Below are 24,274 nucleotides of genomic sequence, written 5' to 3'. Positions count from 1 at the left end.
AAAAAGATGACATGATGCTTTAAATGTGATAAATTATGATAATGCATCTTTAGTGTCTAACACACAGAAATAGGACATAGAAAAATACATAGAAGCATCTATCCTCTAGCTTCTAATCAAGATGAGGTGAGAAGGTAGCTAGGTTCTAATAAGGCATAGCTAAACTAGTATATTCAGCATTCACAAGTCAGAAAATATTATGTTTTTAATGGAAACATATGTAACTTGAAATTTAGTCATGAAATGTAGGTAAGATGTCTCCAGAATTTTTATGTCTTTAATCTGTAGAGGTAAAATATTTTCTCCAGAACAGAGCAGCAGTGAAAATCAACTCCTTCAGGGATCACACTTACCCAGATTTTTTTTTTCTCATTTTTATTATTTGCTTTTATTTTTACACATACCTTCTTTATTCTTGTCTCTGTTTTATAGGCCCTCTCTATCACATGCTTTCTATTATTCTTTCTGTAAGAAAAGAAGAGCTTCCATACCAACAGCTGTGTTCCATTCAGGGCAACACTGAGTTCCCTACAGCTACTCTTGCAAATGCTTCTGGAGACAGCACTGGAACACAGGTTACAAACTTTTATGTGATGATGACCTGATTATGGAATAATTCTCCTAATATGTGTTTATATTATTCTATTTGTTTCTGTCTGTCCATCCAAAAAATTATGAATTCCCTGTCATAGTCATCTCTGTAATAACACATTCTATCCACTCTTCCATTTCTTCCCTTCACTTCCTGCATTCTTTCTATACAACTCATTACCCCATTTTTCATTTAATTGGAAAGTATTTTGCCATTTATCTGGGTAAATATTTTATGTGCTTCATAGACCTGACCTATGTATGTCTGACTTTAGATCAATATTAGAACATTTATTTTATATAAAACTGTATTTTCTATGTAGCCTATGTATAGGAAATATATATTCTGTATGTTCTAAAATTTCTATGTTTTCACTTGCCCTCCCAAATATCAGAAATAGCATCTTTATTAAGATGTAGGTTCCCGATAGATCATGCTACACCAGTTTCAATGAGATGCAAATCTCTTAATCGAAAGCAAAATAAAACCAGATTTCTGGAGCAATATTTTTATGAGATAGCTTATGAAAATAATGGAGAGTTATTTTTGTGATTTAAATGAGCTTACAAATACAGCCACATATCTTTTTAGCTCTGTATCCTCTCCCCACAGAGAAGCCTGAGGCAAAAACAGCTTAAAAAAAAACCTCTCTATGTCTCATCTGTTTCATGTTAAATGTCTTCATGCTCTGCACATTAAGAGGTGTAGTTTTCCTTTCTTTTTGCTGATAGTAGCTATTAAAAGACTTTTAAATGACATTGCATGGTCTGGGCAAATGTGCATGTTCAGAACTCATGCCACAAAACAAGCTAAATAAAAAAAAAATAAAAAAAAAATAAACACAGCGTGCAAGAGATGCAAGAGTTGCTAAGGAAAGGATGCCCTTCCTTCTTTGAAGTCACTTACATTGCTGCCATCTCCAAACTTCCATTAATACTTATTTCATATAGATTTGCATGCATGTGGATCAGAAAGAAATGAGGTATCTTACTTTATTGCATTCTGATAGTTTTATGTCTCTATCCATGGTATATGAAATTATGCCCTAGAATATATAATTCTTTATAGTTGTTTCTTGGCCATTATTTCTAGTGATTAGAACACTAGTCAAAGTTTACTTATTTTAAAAAATGCTTTGATATTGCTTGTTAATGTTAGCAAATGATCTCCATAGAACAAATTAATAATAAATTCATGACAAGAATGACAATGAGAAGATGTTAAACCTGTCTGAGCCCTCACTGTATAGACAGTGAGTGACAAATTCAAGGTTATGTGCCTAACCCCAATGCATAATTGTTTGTAATATTTCACAATGTATATATTATAACATAAAACAATATCTTAGAATAGTTTCTCTATTTTTCTGGTACTGGTGTCCTGGATTCCTGGATACCTGTCTTTTTTTTTTTTTTTTTTTTTCCCCCCTCTGTCTTCTGAGATTAAGCAGAAGTACATGTAAACATAAGTGCCTTGCAAATCAGACCTTTTATATAGCAAGGTTTTCGTTTGGTGGTGTTGTGTTTATTTTTGTTTTTATTTTTTTTTTTGTCTATGGTACATGTTTTAATATTATCACCCCTTAACTGTTCAGGAAAGCCCTAGAGAACATAAAAAGTTCCTTTAACTTCAGTAGAAATTAAGGAGGTGTTTCAGACTAATCACTTGCTGAAATGCTTTGCAAAATGGGATTTTAATCAGCGACTCTACTATATATTTCCTTTCTAGAAGTATAGATTTCTTTCAGTCTAATTGAGAGGGTGAGACAGTTAACTAAGCTAATTTAGTGGCCTGTGTCTGAGCAATGCTAGTTTTATTAGGTGCCTTTTAGCAGCTATGTCCATTAACTACAAAACTAATAGCCTGATTCTGAATGCATTTGTTATAGAGAAGAAATACTTACTCCCATGTTCCCACTCACATACTATGCACCAAAGCAAATGCAAGTCTTTGTAGGTTCAAATCTTTTTTTAGCCCATTGTTGCTGGTATTTGTTCATTATTGTCCTTCATAGTATACTTAATCTGCAGTGCATTATTTTGTCACAATTTATGACATGCTTTTCATTCCATAATTTCCAAGGACTGCTACTTAGACTCTCTGCAGTAGAGATTAGAATTCTCTAAGCTCTAGAAGCTGGTGATAATATCTAGGGGCTGTTTACAAGTAAGAAACAAACAAATCATGATAAACTTCAGCCACAGTGTGATTCTTCTAGATATGCCTTTAATACAGCTATATAGGCATTTATGCCTAATAAGCGGGGTCTCTGGTAGAGGCTTTAGAATTGGTTAATTGTATTTGGGGGAGTCACCATTCATAAAGCATCTCCAACTGTGTCTATTTCATTTTCAGTACTTGAGATGAGAATTATCTCCAAAATTTGATGCTAACACAAAAAAACTACCTTAAATTTTAGTGTCCCAAAACTGGTAGAAAACAGTTTTCCCTCAAACTGTTATGCTCTCTAGCTCTATGTATATGTTACTCTGCAGATAAGTTCCTTGAAGTAGCACTTTTCTGGCTTATTTTATGTTTTAACTGAGGGGAGTAGAAGCCAGAATGAGGGTACTGCAGACATTTAAAACTTGTATACTCTTGTGAAATCAGAATAAGTTCCCTAGGAATTCCTAAAGAATTCAGTGAAAGATTTATTAATTCCAAATTTCAGAGCCCAGTTTTTAATTCTTTCCATGGCAGAGCTGATAAATAATTATGATTTTTTTTTTTTTTTTTTTAATTTGAAAAGCATATTTTCTTACCTGGCTCCTATTAAAATGTGATTGTGGAGATTGTTTGTTGTCTGAAAAAAAAAATAAACAAAAACCTTAAATTGAGATAGAGTGCCTTTTTCTAAAGAGAAGAAATAGTTCTATTGCCATTCCGTTGAAATGCAGGAAATACTGTTTGAAATGCTATGTCATGTGTTATACTGGAGGTCAGACTACATATGCACAGGTCTTTCTTGATCTCTATATTTATGAAGCCTGACCAAAAAAACCAGACAAATTGTCTTTGCTCAGTCAGACTATATGTAGCATTTGCCTAAAGCATAAAAACTTTCAGAAAGCTGCAACTCCTGGGACCAAGAATTCAGGATGAAAAAACAGTTCACATTTGGAATTGTAGTGACTACTGTGTCTAAAATAATAGTTAAATTCGCCTTATCTACTGCTTTTTGTTTTCAAAGCATATTATAAACTTTACATAATCCGTTTTTTCAAGAACCTAGTTAAGCATATAAACACAGCTACGTTCATTTAAATTGTTCTTTGTAATCAGGTTGCTTCTTGATGTTATCAGGACATGCAAGGATGCAGATCTCCAACAGTCAGCTTCCTTGAAGCCCTTTCAAACAATCAGGAAAATGTCCTGTCTGGAGTTTGACTCTCCCATCCTATGTTCCTTTTTCACCCTATCATCTCATTCTTTTCCATCTTTTTCTGCTGTTGATTTCTTTCTTGACATACTAGCTTGTAGTTCATGACAAGAGATGGTAACTAGATCTACTGTAGTGAGTATTTCCAGTTGCCTTAAGAACTGAGGCTTTCCTTAACTTGCTCTTTTTTTCTCCCTTTTTGGGAGAACTCTTTAGTCACAGCAGCTTTATTCAGGGAGTCTTATGACAATTAACATCCATGATGATTCTATTTATTTTTTAATTGTTGACTACAGTGAGAGGGTGATTAGGCCATTAATGCTTAAGGACTTTTTCGGCTCATTAACCAAAATGGACACAAAAGATGTTATGAAACAGTTTCATTTCCACTAGGTTGGTCTATATGAAAATGACCTTCTAATAAAAATTAGTCTTTGCAGCTAGTAAGTCAAAAAAAACTACAAAACTCTTTAGCAGTCCTTGAAAGATAATGGTACTTAAAAATCTATAGCTTTCTTAATTTGGATAAGACCCTTGTAGGCATTTTTGTTTTGAAATGGAATCTCTGAACTGTTCTTGAGAAGAAAAGCCAAAACCAAAACTTACACTTAATTTTGGCAGAAGAGTGTGGTTCGGTCTAAATCTAGGCTTTATGTCAGCCAAGACACTTATTGTTTTCTGTCACTGTGTTTGGATCACACTAAGAAAAAATGAACTGAGTAGCAAATGCTGCTTAAATAGCTTGGCTAGAAAAGGGAACAGCTGCTGCTCCTGATTTATGATATATCCTTTGTGCATGTGGCTATAAAACTGTTCTACATATAACTTCCTAGAATGGGATGATTAGGGGTGCTTTATGTTTATGTAAACCCAATAACAAATTTGTTCAAGTGTTAGAAATTAGAGCCAAAATCCCCAAACATTTAGCCATTTGCCTATGGGTTCTTCCAAACTCCAAATGCTCTTTGGTTCAAAAAATAGATAAGAAAATAAATAAACTGTCCCTTCTTGTGGAACTGTGTGAAAAACTGTACTCCTGATTACTATTGAGAAAAATCTAGTCTCATTGGATTTTACACTGAGTTTATTATTATGGTATTTGAGCACTTGTAACATATAAAATTACAAAAAGACTGTGAAAGAGAAACAAAAGAAATAATAAATGTGAGCTACAGGGGCTCAGCAGCATGGTGTAAATAAGTAACAGAAAAAAATACTTTGAAGGTCAGTAAAACATCCCATTTTTGATACTTACTAAACTGAAGAATTATTTCTTCAAAAACAACAAATGGTCAAATACTTGAAAATGGAATGGAAGTACACGTAACAATATCTTGCACTAGCATTAGAATTTGAAGGATATTTCAGTGTTTCCTGAAGCATGTATTCTGTAAATAAATGTACTTCTTATCAACGTAGGTATAATGACCTTGTTTCATGAAAGCTGAGGTGTTGTGAAAATCCAATGTGGTAGTTACAGTTTTGCTGTCTTCACTGAATTAATTATATTTTCCCCCTATTTATATGAGCAATTCATATTCCAAACCTCCCATTTTCAAATACCACAGACCTATTTTGGAACAGCAAAAACAGACATACTGACTAGAAATGCAGTACAATATAAGAACAGATTTTTAATAAAAGTTAAGGAACCTCCATCTCTGGAGGTTTTTAGGACTTCAATGAGCAAATTGGGCTTGATTGTTGATAGTCCTGCTTCAAGTACAAGGATGAAGTACAGAAGACTTTTCCAGCCAACAATTCCATGATTCCACAAACTTGCATGAGTTTAAATTTCCGTGGTACTCATATTCATAAAAGTTGGTCTAAATCAATACCAAGATTAAATTAGTTATTCTCCTCTGCTTTGCTGAGAGTGTGGAGAGAGAGAGAGTACTATGAAGACAATGTAGGATGACTAGCTCAGATGTAAACACCTATATAAGAAGGACAGAATGCTGACTCAAACCAGATTGTCTAAAATTAAACTTAGATGAGGTGTAACACATTGATCTGGTTAAATGATTACAGTAGACAGTGTGAATAAACCCCATAGTTTTGGTTACTGAAATTTTATCATAAAGTCAGATACATAAGCCTAAAGATATACAGTGATGTGAGGAAAGAAAAATAGATGATGCAGAGAGACCTCCAACTCTTAGTTTATGAAGAATTGAGCTGATCTAAGCTCACATTTGCATGATCTAGGACCATGACATTTTGCTGCCTTCATTCTCACCATGTAGATGCAAAGCATAGTCAATGTAACCAAGTTTCTTTTCATTTCACATACTGCATTCTGGTGATACCATAATCCGATAAAAGTTTACTGAGGACTTAATCTCTAATAGATCTACTCCCTAGCTCACGCTAAGTAGAGAAACTGGCATATGGCAGGAGATGCAGATGGATCAGCTCTGCATGATCTGTTTGAGCTATGGTCCACAGTAGTTTAAGCACACATTTGCAGACAGGTTTTTCTGTGGACTTTTGAGACTTACTCTTTGAGAAACCTATTGAAAATTTCAACACTACAGCAACAGGTATGATGTTATCCTGTTATTCTATGCTTTTAAGAGAAGACATTTGTTTTAGTAGCTAGAATAAAAAACAGAAGATGGTAGCCTATTTTGTTTTTATGCATGATAAAAACAGCAATGCAACATTTCAGGAAGTGGCAGGAGCAGGTGTGAACTCTGGAATTTAAAAGAAAAAGTCTTAAAAATAGAAGAGGCGGTAGAAAGTGGATGGTTGATTCAAGATCAAGGTAACCATTTCACATTTCTGAGATATGATTCTGAAAGTACACAGCTGATACTATGCTGTCTAGTGCCTAAAACAGGCCAAAGGACGAGGAGAAAGAACTAACTGCCATGTTCAGCTGCAAAGCTTTCAGTCAACATAGTCCTGTAGCATAAACACAAAAGTGGGAAAACAGTCAGGAAGATATTATGGGCATGTGAAAGACAGATGTCTGGATTTCAATAACAATTTTGAAGTATCTTTCATGCCAAAATAATCTGATATGCATTGAGAAGTGATCAAACACCTCTGATGGAGTGAGAATAGGAACATCCCATTTAGAGTAGCAAATTTTCTCTTTCTCATTTACCTCTTTCTATTAAAGACTTTTTTATCCTCTGTGGATGGTGATAGCAACAGGGACCAAAGCACAGGTAGCCTTGAGGATGCAAAGTTCAACAACAGGAAAGTAGAAAGGAACGTTAATGTCAGTATCTTGGTAATAGGCAGTAGTTCATTTGTAGATAAGTACCCAGCTTTTAAAAAATTTTAATTGCTTATATCACTGTGTGGTTGCTGTATATTGATAGTCTGTTCTGTTCCAAGGGATGCTGAGTGGATTTAACAAGCAAAATAAAGATATTAGAGACAAGTTCTTGTACTTATACTAAGTGGAACTTTCCAAATCCCCTGCAAATCTATTGCTATTTAACCTACACAAGCTGGAACACAAGTATTTGACTGGTTTTTCCATTTATATATGCATCTGATTTGAGGCTTAACAGCATCATTTTTTCTCTCCTTCTGTTCAATACAAGAGGGCAGCAAATATATAACATGTTTCCAGGCCAGGCTCAGAATGTGTAAAAGCTAAATGCTTCCAGTCAGTCACATCACTGGAGCAGGAACAGAAATTGGGTCCCTGTTTATCTTGGATACTTAATTTATCATCTTTTAAAGCCTATCTTTAACCTCTAATGACTTTTTGATCTCTAAAATCTGAAGTTATACTCAGCTAAATATTATCTGATTTACAATTGGAAATAATCAGCTCTTCAGCTTCAGGCACCATGTGTTCTATTCACCAAAGCTGTTGCACAATTCACAGTTCTGCACAAAGTAACTGTTCTCTTATTTATGAATACTATAACCTCTCCAAACTTTATGTTCCTTATTCAGGCAAAAATTAAATTGATCTCAGTGTTAACTTGAGGGACTGTGTGGGATTAGGATGACAGGTAGACTCAAGAAAAAATTAACTATTATATAAACTTTAATTTAAATTATTGTTGTTGTTTTCCAAGTAAAAGTAAGTTTTATACAGTTTATATACACATTCCTAGGGCTTCCATGGGATTAGAAGACACAAGTGATCCCATCTGTTGTGAGCAGATCTTCATCCTTCTGCACTGCCACCTCACATATCAAGTCCTATGAACAAAATTAGTAACCATGGACAAACATGTTCTCCAGAGAACAAACACAGAGAAGTTCCTATTTAAAATCAGGTGGGGGTTTTTTGTTTTGCTTTGGTTTGGTTGGTTTGGTGTTTTGTTTGGATTTTGTTTTTTTTTTTTTCGGCATGAAGATGGAGCAGGCTTCTTTAGGAAAGTTATCTATATATCTATATAATGTAGTCCTTTTCCATACAGACTTTTATAAACTATGCTCTCCTCATCTTCCATGCAGAAGAATTTTAGTATTCTTCTGGAAGCAGGTGCTAAACTGAATGAAACAGAATGTATTGCTGACTACATGAACTCTTTTACTGCAAATGTTAGACAACAGGACTAGCACTAAGTAGGCTTGAGACAGAATAAACTTTTGCATATATGGCTTCAAGAGTTGGATAAAATAATTTGCAATGACACAACACAGACACAAAATCGTGCACCAAAGCAGTGATTCTTGTGTCTACCTCGAAAGGATGAAAGGTTTTTTTGACTGCTGAAAATAATGGATTTTTCTGAATCTCGTTCTCTGAATATAGAAGCCACAATGAATCCAGAAGAAACCAAAGAATAAGCCTTACCATTATTGTGAAAAGCTGATGAAGACCCTGAGTAACTTCATCCCTACTCTTGCTGACGGTTAGAGTTGCCTCTAGAGCCTGTCCCCTTTCCCCCAATTTGTTTTATGAACATAATTTCTTGTCTGACTAAATAAATGTTGGACTTAGCTTTATGTCCTTTCCCAAGTAATGAATTCCTGAGGGAAGAAAATATTCCTTTAAAAGAGTCCAATCAATTTCAGAGAAAGTATTTGCATTTGCAGCCTTTTCTTCACCATTAATTATTTTCATGTGAAGAACATAGCTTATGTTTGAGAAAGTCAAGATGTCAAGTAGGCAGCTGAATATTAGGTTTAATTTTGGCATATCCACACAATTGAATTACCTGAGGTTGATAACTACTATAATTTGCTTGATATTAAATAATCAATTCAATTTATTCTATTCTATGCTTCAGAGATAAACCCACTGTTACCATTCAACTCGCCATCATCATTATATCTTGCATATGATTCTCCTGGTGAATTATAGTGGTGGTAATACATCACCTTATTAGACTATTTATTTCTGTCTACCCTCTTGCTCTGCATTAATGAGCAGCAGACATTTCAAATTGTGAAATAATGTCATACTATGAATTATTAATACTTTCTTTTAAATAGATTTTTTTTATTTAATTGACTGTTTACAGTTTATATTTTCTTATTTCTCATTGAAGAGTAAGTATCAGAATTCTGGGGCTCTGTTGACAGACTTACTGGGTAAGCATTGATAGAGCTACTCTTGTTTATTATCAGTGAATTGTGGGTAATATTTATAGTGCCTGAGTGACACATTCACACGACAGACTGAAAACATACAGAATTTACCTCAGTTTAATTATGAAATGATGATTTGGGCCAATATTTTTCAGGGGGAATAAGAATAAAAGTTGGGCAATGTAGTCTCCTACATACAATCTGAATTTCTGATTCCCTTATACCTTTTCAAAAATTTGGTCCTCAGATGACTTTTGATAGAACACTGCACAGACCTGTTGGTATCTGCTGAGATATCAAGACTAGCTGAAAAAAACTCAAATCAAACAAAAACCCCCAAATAACAGAAAATAACTATCAGAGAATATTAAGTATGGATTTGATGTCATTTACTAAAGCATACTTTTGAATCATATGCAATTCATTTCCACATTTTGTTGTAATACTATGTGAAGTTTGATCACGAAATTATCTGAGATTTCATCTAAGATTTGAATTTCTGTTATATATATTTACCTCTTTTCTAGGTTTACTGAAACTACCAAGTCATTTACTTTCTGGGATAAAGTGTTTTTGAATGAATACCTGAATAGATAAGAAACTGTCTGCAAAAGAAACAAATACGCATACATATGTGAAGAAATGTCACTTTACATAATAGAAATTTGTTCTGGATAAGGTGTTGAATTAAGAGATCATTATTCAATTTCTGGCTGTGTAACACATTTTGACATACCACTTAGCTCTTCCATATCTCATTGTTCGCAGGTTTTTTGGTGGTGGTCGTGGTGGTTTTGTTTGTTTGTTTGTGGATTTGTTTATTTGTGGGGTTTTTTTGGTGGGAGTTTTGTTGGTTGGTTGGTTGTTTTTTTTTTTCCTTTTTTTTGTTTTGTGTTATGTTATTAAGCCGTTTTACTTATGAACAATGCATGGGACAATGTTCATAAGATTTTGTAGTGAAAGACATGCCACTGAAGCAATTAATCAAGTGAAGGAGACAAAGGTATATGACCTCACTATCCACAAAAAGGTCTATATATTTGCATGCAAATGCAATTAGTTTTTATAAAAGAGATGGAGAAAATTAAAGTCTGCTCCGCAGAGTCAACAAATTTACTTTCAGCAGTTTATTTATGACATTTCTATTTCTTCAGACAGAAAATAATCTGGGTATTTTTCATTTATGAATCCATTTCATAACATAGAAGCAAAATAAGTTCAACATTGTATAAAATTTTTTTGACTGATCATTTCCAAGTACCATCTTAAGAACATTCCAGCCTTTCCTCAAGAACTTAATAAGTCCTACTGTCTCAAAGAAAGAGCTATAAACTGAGTGAAGCTCATACTCCAAAGATGTATTTTGGAGGTATAGTACATTGTGAGAATTGACATGGCTTCACTGCTATTATATGAGCTTCATTTTCAGAGGATCATGGCCCTTAAGCTTTAAAAAAAAAACTATATTGAAGGGCTATAATAACCATTAAAAATAACTATATGGGTTGGAATGACCCCTATACAGTTGCTTTGCTCAACATTTTAATGATATCTGTGAAAAGTTTTTTCTTTAAAGCTTTGATACTACTTTTGGCTGAACAGATGCTGAAATCTTACAGTTTGAAAGAGCAGAAAGTATCTTTTCTTAGCTCATGAAACTCCATAACGAAAGCATGAACTTCCTTTGTGACAATTGAAAAGTAGATTTATGTTACAACTAGTAATCTTCACAGGCCATATTTTATGTGAAGCCAAGAAATTATTCTTATTCCAATTAAAATATAAATCTAGTCAAAGTGGAGTAGTTATTATCAGTAGTCCTGGTGAAATAATACTTAGAGTTTTAGTCTAAATTGTCCAATTAATCCAGAAAAAAAAAAAAATCACTATTAATACCGGTAACATCGTTATACAAAACCTTTTGTATAACACTTATTCTAAGTGCTTTTGCTTACATAACCAGTGGTCTTCTGAGGGTGTTATAGTGAGCTGTAAGCATTCCAACTCCTTCATCAGGGTATAGAACCTAGATCTAGATGTTCGTAGTGGGAGTTTCTTCCCTACTTTTGGTGGCTATTCTGACACACTGAGAACACCTTATTCTTTCTTCATTGTTCTGTATTTTCAGGCTACTTCCACATTTACATGGTGCGGTTTACAACATCATCTGAGTACCTCTGCTTTGCTCTCTTTGTTAACCCCTGAAACAAGTTCTATTCAGCTCACAAGGTTGCACTCCTTTGATGATCATTAACTGACAATGGCTAACCTGAGGCTTTCAGCATTACCCTGTGCTCCTACTTCCAAGACTTCTCTACATCCCATCATTATTTTAGGGTAATAGATTCTGCATAGAATACTTTTTATCAATAATTATTACTTAACAGAAATTAATCAAAGTTTGTGTAACACTAGGCATTACACCTGCTACACACAATAGTTCAAAGAAAAGTAAAACTAAAACAAAAGAGGTAATCACAGAATCACAGAATTATTATGGTTGAAAGGGATTTCTGGAGACCATCTAGTCCAACCCACCTGCTAAGTCAGGTACACCTAGAATAGATTGCACAGGAAATGTATAATATATAATACTCAACTAGACAATGGCTGTTACAGCTAAGCAGCTAAAACAAAGTGCCAGAAAAGGCCAAAATAAGCTCAGACAAAACAAACCTGAAAAAACTCATTCACGAGGCCTTACAGAGTTAGTACAATCTGTCGCATGTTAAAGCAATGGCAATCCCATATTTGCAGGCCTACATAATTACTGTCCTCTCTTTAACAACAGCCTTCAATGCTAATAAGAGGAATACTGAAAGCTGGTGATCCATACCTGCTGCCAACAACACAGGAATAAGGGTGACTGACAGCTGAGCTGGTCATTTTGGGTGCAGGATTATTTTTTTCACTCAAAAAGGTTCTGTACAAAAATGCTCTATCATAAGAAAGGCAGTCTGGATGCAAATGCAGCTCTGAAAAATAATAAAAATTTTAAAAAATCAACTTATAAATTGCAGTTTTGATACTTCTTGATACGGATTTTGCTATGACATCTAACAAAATTACTGTATCATTAGCAGAACTGGTAAATAGGTGCTTGTGAGTGCTTGCTTATTTCTTTTACATATTGGATGGAAACGAGTCCCTATTTAATGCCCCATGGATACCTGTGAGGCATATGAGACCTGGAAAATCTGGTCTCTACATTCATTTCTTCAATTCCAAGGAATATTTTTAATGTAGCTCTTACATAACTTTGCATAATTTAAAAATATATGAGTTTATGAGGCTGATGAAGAACATTCTCAATTTCATTACATTTGACTGACCATACCTGTAATTACATCTTTCAATTAGTTTTTTTTTTTTTTCTGCATGTGTTTTATGATGATTTGGCAGGCTCCCCACCAAAGTATGATCCAATTTTTCTTCCTTCCTCTCATATTATAAGGCTGTGATGAATGAAAACAAAATATACAGCTGAGACAAAAGAAATATCATTAATTATTTTGACACAATCTGCTAACACTCAGAGTGGATGAGGTTTTTTATGACCAAGATTCACAAGTATCAACTGTTCCATCAGTTTCTGTGCTTGTTCCACTGCATGGCCGAACAGCTAGGTAGGTCATTTGTCACAGAACATAAAAGAATTCAGTCTTTTTGAAGTGGGGAATCCAAGCCCACGAGTCCATCAGTAATTCATATTATAATTCCATCTTTGCATAATCAGAGAGATTAGCTGCCAGCAGTCTGTTTATGTGCAAGAGTAAAGCAACATCTTGGAGTTACTTTTCCTTGTAAGCCTATAAATTTTTATGAGGTTCATATGTTTTGATCAGCAAAACACATTTTGAGGAGGAATAAATACATTTTTTAAACTAAATATATTTCACTTTTCAGTGATGCATAGATACTGGCCTGGTATTTTCTTATGAGAGGTAGCCAAAAGTAAATTGGGCTCTCTTTTTCTGATTGGTAGACACAGCAAAAAGCTTGAATTTGGGATTGGGTTAATGCAGATGACCACTAAATGAATTTGACTTCATTAGTGCTTGAATCAACTCAGCTGGAAAACTGGATATTAGCTGGACATGACTGAAAAACAGATGTTGTAGCACAATAGATACAGTTTCCATAAACAAATTACAGGCAAAAATTATGTGAAATTGCATGTAGTTATTGTAAAATAGTAGTAGAAGAAATAGATATATGATATTTTTTTATTGGAAAACCAAGGAAGGGTTCAAAGAGATATATTGCTATGGTTCCAATACATCCCTGCAGCCAAAGGTTAAGTATCATGGCATTGCAAATTTCTTGAGGGAAAAAAAAAATACTTGAAATCTGGGAGACCTAGCATAATGGAAAATCATCACACAAATCATCACAGGGAACACATTTGGCAGAAATCAGTCAAAACAACAAGGCAAAATACTGGATACCTTAGATATTTTACTGGAATTTCAAATAATTAAAAAATAATCTATAATGAGTCATTCTTATGTTTATAGTCTTGATGTTATTGAATCTTTGCTAGACTTCACATGTGTTTCTTATACTACCTCTATTTTTGGAGGCAAGTACATCATCATTTGTGTTTTTCAGGCCGTCATGTTGTTTCATCTGGTATAGGAAGGAACAACTGAACAAGCTAGGTCTCTTCTCTCTCAAGAAGGGAAGATTCAGTGGGGCCTTATCACAGTATTCCAGTATTAAGGAGGTGGATACAAAAGATCAGAGACCCTCTCTTCACAAGGGCCCACATGGAGAAAATAAGTGGTGATGGCATTGAGAGAGATTTGCTCTTGATATCATAAATAAATTTTTTACAGTTATAACAATCATTCACTGGAGCAACCTCCCCAGGGACGTGGTAGACCCCTCTACACTGGAGGTTTTCAAGATGAAATTAGACAATCTCATCTAGGTCCCTATCCCCATGAAAGATTGGACCAGAGTCTCTTTTGAGGTCACTTCCAACTTATGCTGTTCTATGATTCTATGATTCTATGATTCTATGATTCTAACTTAAAGTACTGAAACTGAAAATTTAATGCTAGCATCTTATCATTGAGCGACAATAGAAATGCACTAATAAGACCTTTCTGAAGAGACATATGACCTGAATTATAGCTATCAGTTTACCTATCCAGTGATATTTTACAAATTGTGGTTAACATCACTTTGAAACTTATTTAAAATTGTTTTAAATCAGTATGAAAATAAACTAAAAAGTTATTTCCATAAATATCAGAGGTCATCTGAGTTAAAAGTGTCCTTATATTTAGAAAAATTATGTGTCATTGGCTCTCTCTTTATCAAGAAATCTACGTTGTGAGCACTGAGTAGTGGATTATTTCAGAGCTATAACTAACCAATGTAGACACAAAGAAGTGATCAGAGTTATTTTGCTTGGTGTGGCATGCAGCACTCACAAGTTATGTGTATAGATGTCACATTGAAATGAAGGATGTAAATCTCAGCGGCTTTAATGATGTGAGTACAGGTGAGTATCACAATTTGTACCATCAAGGAAAGTTTTTCTCTAAGTCCCAGTCACTTATACAATTGAAAACCCTTAAAAACTCTATTAAGAGATCAGCAATTCCTGCAGATTGTTTCTTTACAAGAGAAGTTTCCACAGTGAAAAGAATCAGTCTGAGTTTGCGATAGGGGCGGGAAATAAACATATTTTAAAAACGTGAGAATTCACTATAGAAGTTACTTGCATAAAATAGAGAAGGAAACCTCTGGACCTCTTTAGGAAATTCAGAATTTATGTTGAAACAGTAGTAGTCGATGTTTCCACCCTCCTCCTCCAAATTTACACATACACGGTATACTTAATTTCCATAATAAAGCATAGAAAGTGATACCCAACACTCAAACATTGATTTCTTAACAATGTCTACATACTGTAAGCTATTTTGTGTTACTCTCAAAATCCTGTTTATGGGCAAAGAAAAAAATGTATCTTATAGTTAAAGCTAAAAAGTTTATTGTTTGTGGAACTGAAACCTTAAGAGTCCAAGAACAATTTTTTTGTTCAAAAGTGATTATTATAGAAAGACAGTAACTCCATGCAGCAAAGTTTTCAGTAATATAGTTAATATAGTTACATACACATCCTTTGTTTCTAGTCTTTTTCCTGGTGGCATACTTATTGTCCCCCTGCTTTTCTGGGTCCTAAGGTTGATGGTTTCATTCTGCTCATAATCGGAGTTGGCAGCACCTGCAATCCTTCACTGGGAAAAATGTGGTGGTGATCTTAGTGGTTTCTTCTTTGTCACTGTAGGATGCAGCTGGGATGCTTTTCATGTGTTTTCTAACACACTTTATTCTTTTCATTAGTCTGCAGCACTGTATTACATCCAAATGTACTGTATATGGTGCCTTTTAGGTATCTTAGCTACTATTGTCCTCTTTGTTATGCATAGGTTTGTCCACCTCTAGGTCTGCCCTGCTATAAATGACTGAGTGAATTTCATGTAGCTGTGGGGTCTCCAGTGTCAGCCTGTGCCTGTGCCTCATCCTTCATCATCCCATATCTGCACTTCTCTGCCCTACATCCTATATCCCCAATTCTCAAGGCCTCTGTAGTTGTACCAGACTCCTATTTCTCTAAACTACATCACCATAATATAGTAATAAATATCTCATTCTATATAGAATAACTGATTGTAACTATCGTCTATATAAAGCTATGTTTGTACTATACAAAGTTAAACACAATTAAAACAAATTATCTATCACCATATCCTCAGTTAGAGAAAACACTGTCACAGTTAAACTAAGTAAAACATAGTTTTAGGCAGATCAGGGTAACTTCAGACAGAATAAGCCTGACAAGCCTCAGTTCTGAAGCTGTGCAAATTCAGTATAAATCTTATGGACTGTTAGTAGTCATGACAATACAGTGTTACAGGGCTACACTGTTACACCTGTTTATTTTTTGAAATTTAAAATGTTTAGTAATTCAAAGGATTAAGCCAAACACTCAAGCAGATGTAGGATGCTGTGATTCCAGACTCTTAATATAGCTGCATTGATAGCTTTAGTGTGTCTGTATATACATATATACATAATTTTCTCCCTGTACTACTTGCCAAACATGCATTGAGGAATTTGACTTTGTGATTCAGGTCAAGAATAAAGTAGTTGCGTTTCTGACTGAATGAAAAGTTCCTTTAGTCATAGACCTTCTTCAAAGAAAAAAAAATATTTAGAACACTTTGATTTGCTTTGGTTTGGTTTGGTCTGGTTTGGTTTGGTTTGGTTTGGTTTGGTTTGGTTTGGTTTGGTTTGGTTTGGTTTGGTTTGGTTTGGTTTGGTTTGGCTTGGTTTGGTTTGGTTCCGTTCGGTTCGGTTCGCTTCAGTTCAGTTCGGTTCGGTTTGCTTTTTTTTACTGATCTTTTTCTCATGGGACCTGATACAAAAATTCTCTACCATATTTGTACTCTGTGTATTTTTATTTAGAGAGTGTGTATACTCAAATTTAAGGCTAATTTTCATCTATAAACTGTACTCAGATTAGTTATTGATATGTAGATAATTCAACTGTTGGTTTGAGTCTTCAAAGAAATTATTCCTTGCAAAAACCCTGACAAAGATACAACGGAATTTATTTTGGCATTAATGTGTTCTTTAAATGTCATTTGCAAAATAGTCAGATACCTTAAATTTATTTGAACTTCCTTGTCTAAAGCTTAATAGGTCATGACATCAGACTGAGACTTCTGCAATACAATAGAACATATGTGGTGAGATTTTGAAAGCTCAGCTATGTTTTCAGACACATTTATAATAATTGTGTTTGACTGGAGATTATAGGTCTCAGTAGGCTATTCTTCTGAAGCATTTTTAGGCAGTGACAGACATACTGCAAAAGACACTTGAGACAGTGTTCATGTGCAACCCTAAAGGTACTTTGACAAGGCTCAGTTTTTTTGAACAGATGGTATAATTTGGTTCCTTCTGCTTTTAAGTATTGTCTTTGTTATTCTGTGGTATTCTAGTGTACTACTGTGCAAATCTTATTTGTCCACTACAGCAATTTTTTGTTTATTTATTTCAATTCTCCTCTGACTTATTTTTCACTTTTATGATGTGGTAATTTTTTTCAGGGGATTACTTGATTAAAAAACCTGATGCAGCCATGACATACATGGCCCTGGATAGTTGTCATAAGGCTCTTTCTTCCATTTTATGATTCTAAAATAATACATTAAAACATGCTTCTCTGAAATTACAAAAATAATTGATAATATAGTGTAATGAAGAATTTGTTATGCCGTGTTCCCAAATATCATGTGAAAAATTGCAAATATCATGTGAATTCACTCCATAACAAAGGTTTTAAAATGTCATTTAATATAGGTATTTTTATTCTTAGAAGACCTGACTTTTGTGTTCTGGGGAGCTGCCCACTGACATCCCTGAAGAATAGAGGCCTTTCCCTTAAAATCTCAAGATGCTGAGGTAGAGATAACAATTCTTGAAATCCCTCCTTTCACAGCTGTTGTGCTTTTCCAAGGAGACAAGATTCAGAGGGAATCATGATGCTTGTTTTAGATCTGGTCGAATGGGTGGTTTTTGTCTACTGGAGATCATTACAACCAATCAGGACGACCATTTGTTAAACCTTCATAGTGTCACATGATCACAACAGTGGTGGCTGTCAGAGGAGGATGGTTAGGGAGCTTCATGAGATGAATTAATTCTATTATGCACATACCTATATTTTTAGTCCAGAGTGATTATAGAGCCACTGCTTCTGACACTGAAGAAGCAAGGTCAGAGGTAGCAATGCATAACTTAAACCATTTTACCATAACTGCTTGCAGCTGCTATACCTATACTTAAGGAAATTTAAGTTTGTGTCACTTGCTGGAAGATGGTGACTTCTCACGATATTTCTGTTTTCTTTGCCTTCTAGATCCCTGTCAGAGAAACCACACAACAAAAGCATTGGTTGGCTGTGAGTGACTTTGAGAATACTTGCAACAGTCTAAGGGTGCCTGTCTCCTTAAACATGTCTGTACACTTACGTATATATAAAAATGTCTATATATGCCGTGGTCTATTGGTTCTCCCAACACTGTGTGCTGCCCAGTCATAAGTTAGCTGAAGCCCAGGAGCTATCTAACTTAATTTGTGAGATGCTGTGTCTCATCTAAAGCATTCCACTTTATCAGTCTAGAGGAGGTACCAATAATTCCCAGTATTCTTGTAAACTAACAAAACCCTATCAATCTTGCCGTATAGATGGTGGTCTGAAGAGCAGAAAAATTACTTGTTTGGATGTCACATGGAAAATCTGTGAGGTATGATACACATCTCCTAATTTTGGATGCATTCCTGTGCCTTCTACTCTAGGTGAACCTGCTTTGGCAGGAGGGTTGGGATAGATGATCTCCAGAGGTCCCTTCCAACCCCAACCATTCTGTGATTCTAACACAATGGCTGTTAATTAATGTCCTGTTAAATTATGGTTTTGTTTGACACATCTGGAACAGTGCTGAAATGTGTTGGTGAATCTGACTCTGTCTTCTGGAAGGTAAGTAGTTAAATATTTCTAATTTAAGATCTTTTAAGGTGAGTAACAAGTGTGAAAATATAGAAAACGGAGTAAAATTCCTCTAGGTTTCAACAGACCCACTTAGACTCCTTTATTAGTCTTGATGGTGAGATGTAAATAGAATTAGGGTCATGAGCACTTGTGATCATTAAAGACAATTCAGCAGGTTATACTAATCAAATCTAATTAGGATAATTATTAACATCCTGCTCAAATGCTTTTTCATTATGTAAGACAATTTATTTTTTTTTCCTGTGTTACTGTTGTGATACATACAGCACTTGCGAAGTTTCACCTCAGATAAGCCTAAGGAGCAATTTCAGTTATTGACATCCTTCATGATGAAAGACTAAAGTGAAATAGTGTTACTCATTTCATATATGTTATTGAACTGCTGTCAGTTATTATTGAAATTAGGTCTTCAATAACCTATGCTGGAAGCTGCAGTCACCCACAATGAAACACTCAAAACCCCCTCATTATAGTTTCAGTAATGGCTTTCCCATGAATTAATTACTTTTATATGCTCTTTCTCCATCAAGGTTATTTCTAAAAACAAGGAAGGTTATTCCATCAAGGTTATTTCTAAAACAACTTTTTTTTTAAGTTTGTCAAGCAGAACAAATATACAGCTTCCTTATGAAAACTAGGCACTTCAGATGATAAAACAAGAAAATGAGAAACAGCTGAAGTTATTTCACAACACAGTACAAATATCAATAAAAGGAATAAGTGGCAAACCAATTTAAATACAACTGAATGTAACTAATATGACTCAGCTCACAGAAGGATAAGTCAAGGCCATACTGTACTCATTATTAATACTCAAGGTCCAAGACTTGTAAGTGGTTTCACTAGTTCATCAAACAAAATGAAAAAAAATAAACCGAAAAAGAATTATTTGTTGTAATATCAAAAAGTTCCCTTGGGAAGACCAAAGTAAGCTGAAAATAATATTGAAGTGTTCCAAAGATGTATTGGTTCAAACACCAGAGATTATTTTGATGAAAAACTCTTAAAAATTAAATATAACTTTAATGAATAAAACTACTTTTTAATTTTTGTACTTCAATGGTTTGCAAAATGTGATGTTGCCCTACTTAAGGAAAGTTTCTTTTTAAGCACATTCTGTTAAACATAGGACCCACCTGGGAAGTACCTGGAACAAAAATACGCTGCTCTCAAAGACATTGAAAGGTAATTTTCAAAGTTTTATATTGAATTTTTAACAAAATAAAATGAAATAAATGAGTTACATAACAATATTCCTTTCATATCTGCATACTAATCATTGCTATTACTCGTACACTTCTTAAGAAAATGGATGGAAGTTTCTGGACATTCTTATTAAATATTCCTGGAAAAAAAATGCTTGTGAAGACAATATAGATCCCTTTCTTTTCCTCCTGCTCCTCTTATATGAGATAATCTTACATATAAAGGAACCCTGGTGGAGCTGGGAGAGAGGGAATTTAATTTAACTGGGCGCTACAAATTGCTCTATAAATGTCTCCATTGGTGACCTTGGCAACAAAGGGTGATTTCAATCACTCGTTGAAAATGCCTATTTCTTTCTGATAATAAGAACTTCTCAGACCTAAAAGTCCAATTTTTTAGTGTCTAAGATGGGATAGAAGTATCCCTTACTGTATTGACTCATACTGCCCTGCATTGTTAGATGTGCATGAGTGAAATGGATGTTGCTTACCCTGTTCCCTGATTCTGCTCCCCCAGAAACATGGATGGCTTAGCATGCAGACATTTCTCAGTGTCCACTCTACCCTAGCTTGGCACATAAGAAGAAGCTTCAGTTGGTTTCTGTTTGCTTCATTGGACTAAATTGTAAACTGCAGCAGTTTAGGAACTTGGAAAGGATGAACATGGACAGGTCAAGGTGATAAATGATTTAGCAATCCCAGTTTCAACTGCTGCCTTATGTTAGTCAACATGGGAAGATACAGGCTTGTAATAGCTGGAGTAAATAACGTGCATCCGTATGATCCTTCTAATCCATGCAGATGATACAAAAAATACAGACTTGCCTATTAAACCATATTTTCACTCTTGTACTGTGACCAAAAGCACTCCTGGGCATCCATCTGAATCCTGACAATGTGCTAATAGTGACTGACCTGTTACCTGAGATCACATCAAGTAATCCTTCAAAGCAGGTACAGTAGTCTTGACTGCAGTTACCCCCACTATCCTCACATGAATGCTATCAGTCACTAGGCTATCCTCTGGATTACCTGGAAAGACGATCTTTTTCCAGTGAAGAAGGAAAAAGCAGATCTTATGCTGAGCACTGAGCCCTGGGCTAGTCCCTTCAAACAGTTACGGTTCAAGAGACGAACCTGAACATTAAGTCCTGCCTCGTGCTCTGTTTGACAATGTACAGAACTGCATGAGCAGACACACTCTATCCTTTACAAAATAAAGTTATTTAAAGAAGAGAAGACACATCTCTGATCCAGATAGGTGACATGTTGCACCACCAGTGGACTGTCTGTTACCCAGTGCTAACGAGAGAGAAGCTTTTCTGCATCTCAGGAAATCCCTGCTTCTATATGCTTCAATGAGAAAGAAGAGGGGAAAGATTTGTCATGGTCTTATGGTTCCCTCATTATAATAAAGGAATGGCATATAAGTTCAATGTTCCTTTTTATGTATTCCTTACCTAATACCATTCTTGTATACACTTTTGTATTGTACAGGGAGGCTTACCTTGTTTTTATTTTTATTTTTATTCTTTATCTCTCATGCCATCTTATTTGGACATACATGATTCCCACCTCTCTTCCTTTGTAAGTTCAGGTACCTTCTGTTAGTGAGACTTGCATCAGTATTAAGAACAATGATAAAGCTATCTCCTGAATCAATTTCAGTGTAGCTTGTCTTGGATTTGGTGAGGGAAGTAATTTAAAAGGACCAAGCGTGTACTGTTGGAGTGACTTGCCATTCAGATTTTAGAGCTTGAAAGACACAGAACGTGGGGTAAGTCTTTTTATGTCTGAGCTTGAACCTAGCAGGCTTTCCCTCCACCTTGATTATTAGCAGTGATACATGATTTAAGTTTCCCAGAGAGATGAACATGGAGAAAAAAGGAAATTCCTTGATCCTTTTTTTCTTTATCCTTGGTAAAAGCCTTTCATTATAGAAAAGACTGTGGAGAATAAACACAGGAAAAATGAAAAAAAAATGTATACAACTTCTCTCTATTTTTCTAAATTGTCTTAAGCACTGTTGTCTTGTCCAAAGATCTCAATACTCCACAGCAGCTCAGCAGAGAAAAAGTAGATGAGTGGCCTGAGAGAACAGTGTGGTCAACTTGAGGCTCTTCTGGTGAGAAAAGTAACTGGGCAGCTGTCAACATTTCTACCCTGGGATCTGTATTTCTAAAAGACAGAAAACATGCACTGCCAAAACAATGTTGAATACAAGGAAAGGAGTAAAGTGCTGAGATACCATTCATCTTGCCTAAATTGAACTTCCTAAAAGCAGATATTTAGCCTAACCAAAAGCTTCCACAGCTGACAGAGAAAAACAAGGGTGCACCCCAGAGGTCAAGTTATTTCATCCAAGGGTATTTATACACAGGAATAAACTACCTTCTGGAATTGCCTTTTTGCACTAACTACAGACCCAATGATAATATGCAAAATGCTTAGCTTTTAGATGGTTAAATTTAAGTGAGATCAATGTCTTTTTTCAGTATTCCTTCAGATTGTCTAATTTGCCTGTCTTCATAATTAGGTATCAAGAATAAATTACTTAGTCTTTCAAAAACTACTTAATTTGCATTACAAATTTATGTCCATGTTATAGTCTTGATACAGGTGACAAGTTTGGCATAGTAAATCTAATCCTGATTATAAATGTGATAGCATACCTAATTGGAAATATTCAACTGAATGTTCATTTACATATAACTGTTTGTGGTGAAAAACCCCCAATAGCTATGGTTATGGTTATGGAAGGCAACACTAAAATAGAAAGACTTTTAAAGAAGAATAACTTTCTGCAGAGAAGGGAAGATTATTCTGATGAATCACTCATTCCATTCAAGATAGTCACAGAACTGATCAAGAGATTTATTTAGAAGATGTTTAAAGGTTAAGATCAAAATTGACCATGAAATTATCCAAGCTGATCCTAATATACCACATGTCCTGTAAGCAACTTTTTCCTAGCTGGTTTTCACTAAAGCATCCCCTCCTGAAAGGCACTTTTTCATGATTTGATGTCATCAAGAGAAATAAATCCACTACTTTCATTTCTTCCAGTTGTTAACCACTCTTATTGTTAAAAAAAGTTGGCCTAATCTGTTTTCTGTGCATAAAACTCCAATATCTAGCTCTTGGGTAATTTTTTTTTTTTTTTAACCAATTTAAAGAGCCCTTCAGTATTCACTATTTCATGTCTTCAGAGATACTCTAATTGCTATAATCATGACATTTCTCTTATCTTTGCTCAGCTAAAAAGAATGAGTTCTTTAACTTTTTCACTGTATGGAACAGTTCTTCAACCCATGAATCATTTTTAATGCTATTTCTTGCTTCTTTTCAGCCTTTGACTTTTTTTTTTTCTTTTTTTTTTTTTTTCCCCCCCAGATGTGCTTCTTGCCTAACTTATCAGCTGAGAGCAGAGTTTTTGATTCATTCTGTCAAATGAATGAATATCCTCAAGCATTTTCTGGTGATTATTTATAAGTATTGCCATGTGAACTGCAAATCACTAAAGTATGCATGAGTAATTAATGCCCATTTTATATGAAATATGAAGTGTAAACATCATTAATTTGCTATGCATAAAAATATTTTAAAAGCGGATATGTATTTAATATATTTTCATGCAGATAGCATTTCTCTAAGCTTCTAACCTCTATATTTAGTCTTCCTACTATCTGTGCATAATAGAGCTATCAATAAAACAGTGACCACTCTTATTTTTTTTCTTTTGCATTTGTAGTAATGGATTGTTCCTCTGTAATCCTAATCCAGTAGAGGAAGAAACACTGCTGTTTTTCACAAAATCTGTTGATATTAGGCATATTTCATTTCAGAAACAATCAACAACACCCTTATAAAATAGAAGACAGTAGGTATAAAATAGTATGAGAAAATAACATTAGCAGAAAGATGGATGAAAATACAGAATCATGTTTTTCTTCAATTTTGAGAACAAGTAAAAAAATTTTCACTGTTTGCAG

The sequence above is a fragment of the Nesoenas mayeri genome (genome assembly GCF_963082525.1).
Source record: "Nesoenas mayeri genome assembly, chromosome: 1".
NCBI lineage: Eukaryota > Metazoa > Chordata > Aves > Columbiformes > Columbidae > Nesoenas > Nesoenas mayeri.
This window is presented reverse-complemented; position numbering follows the sequence as displayed.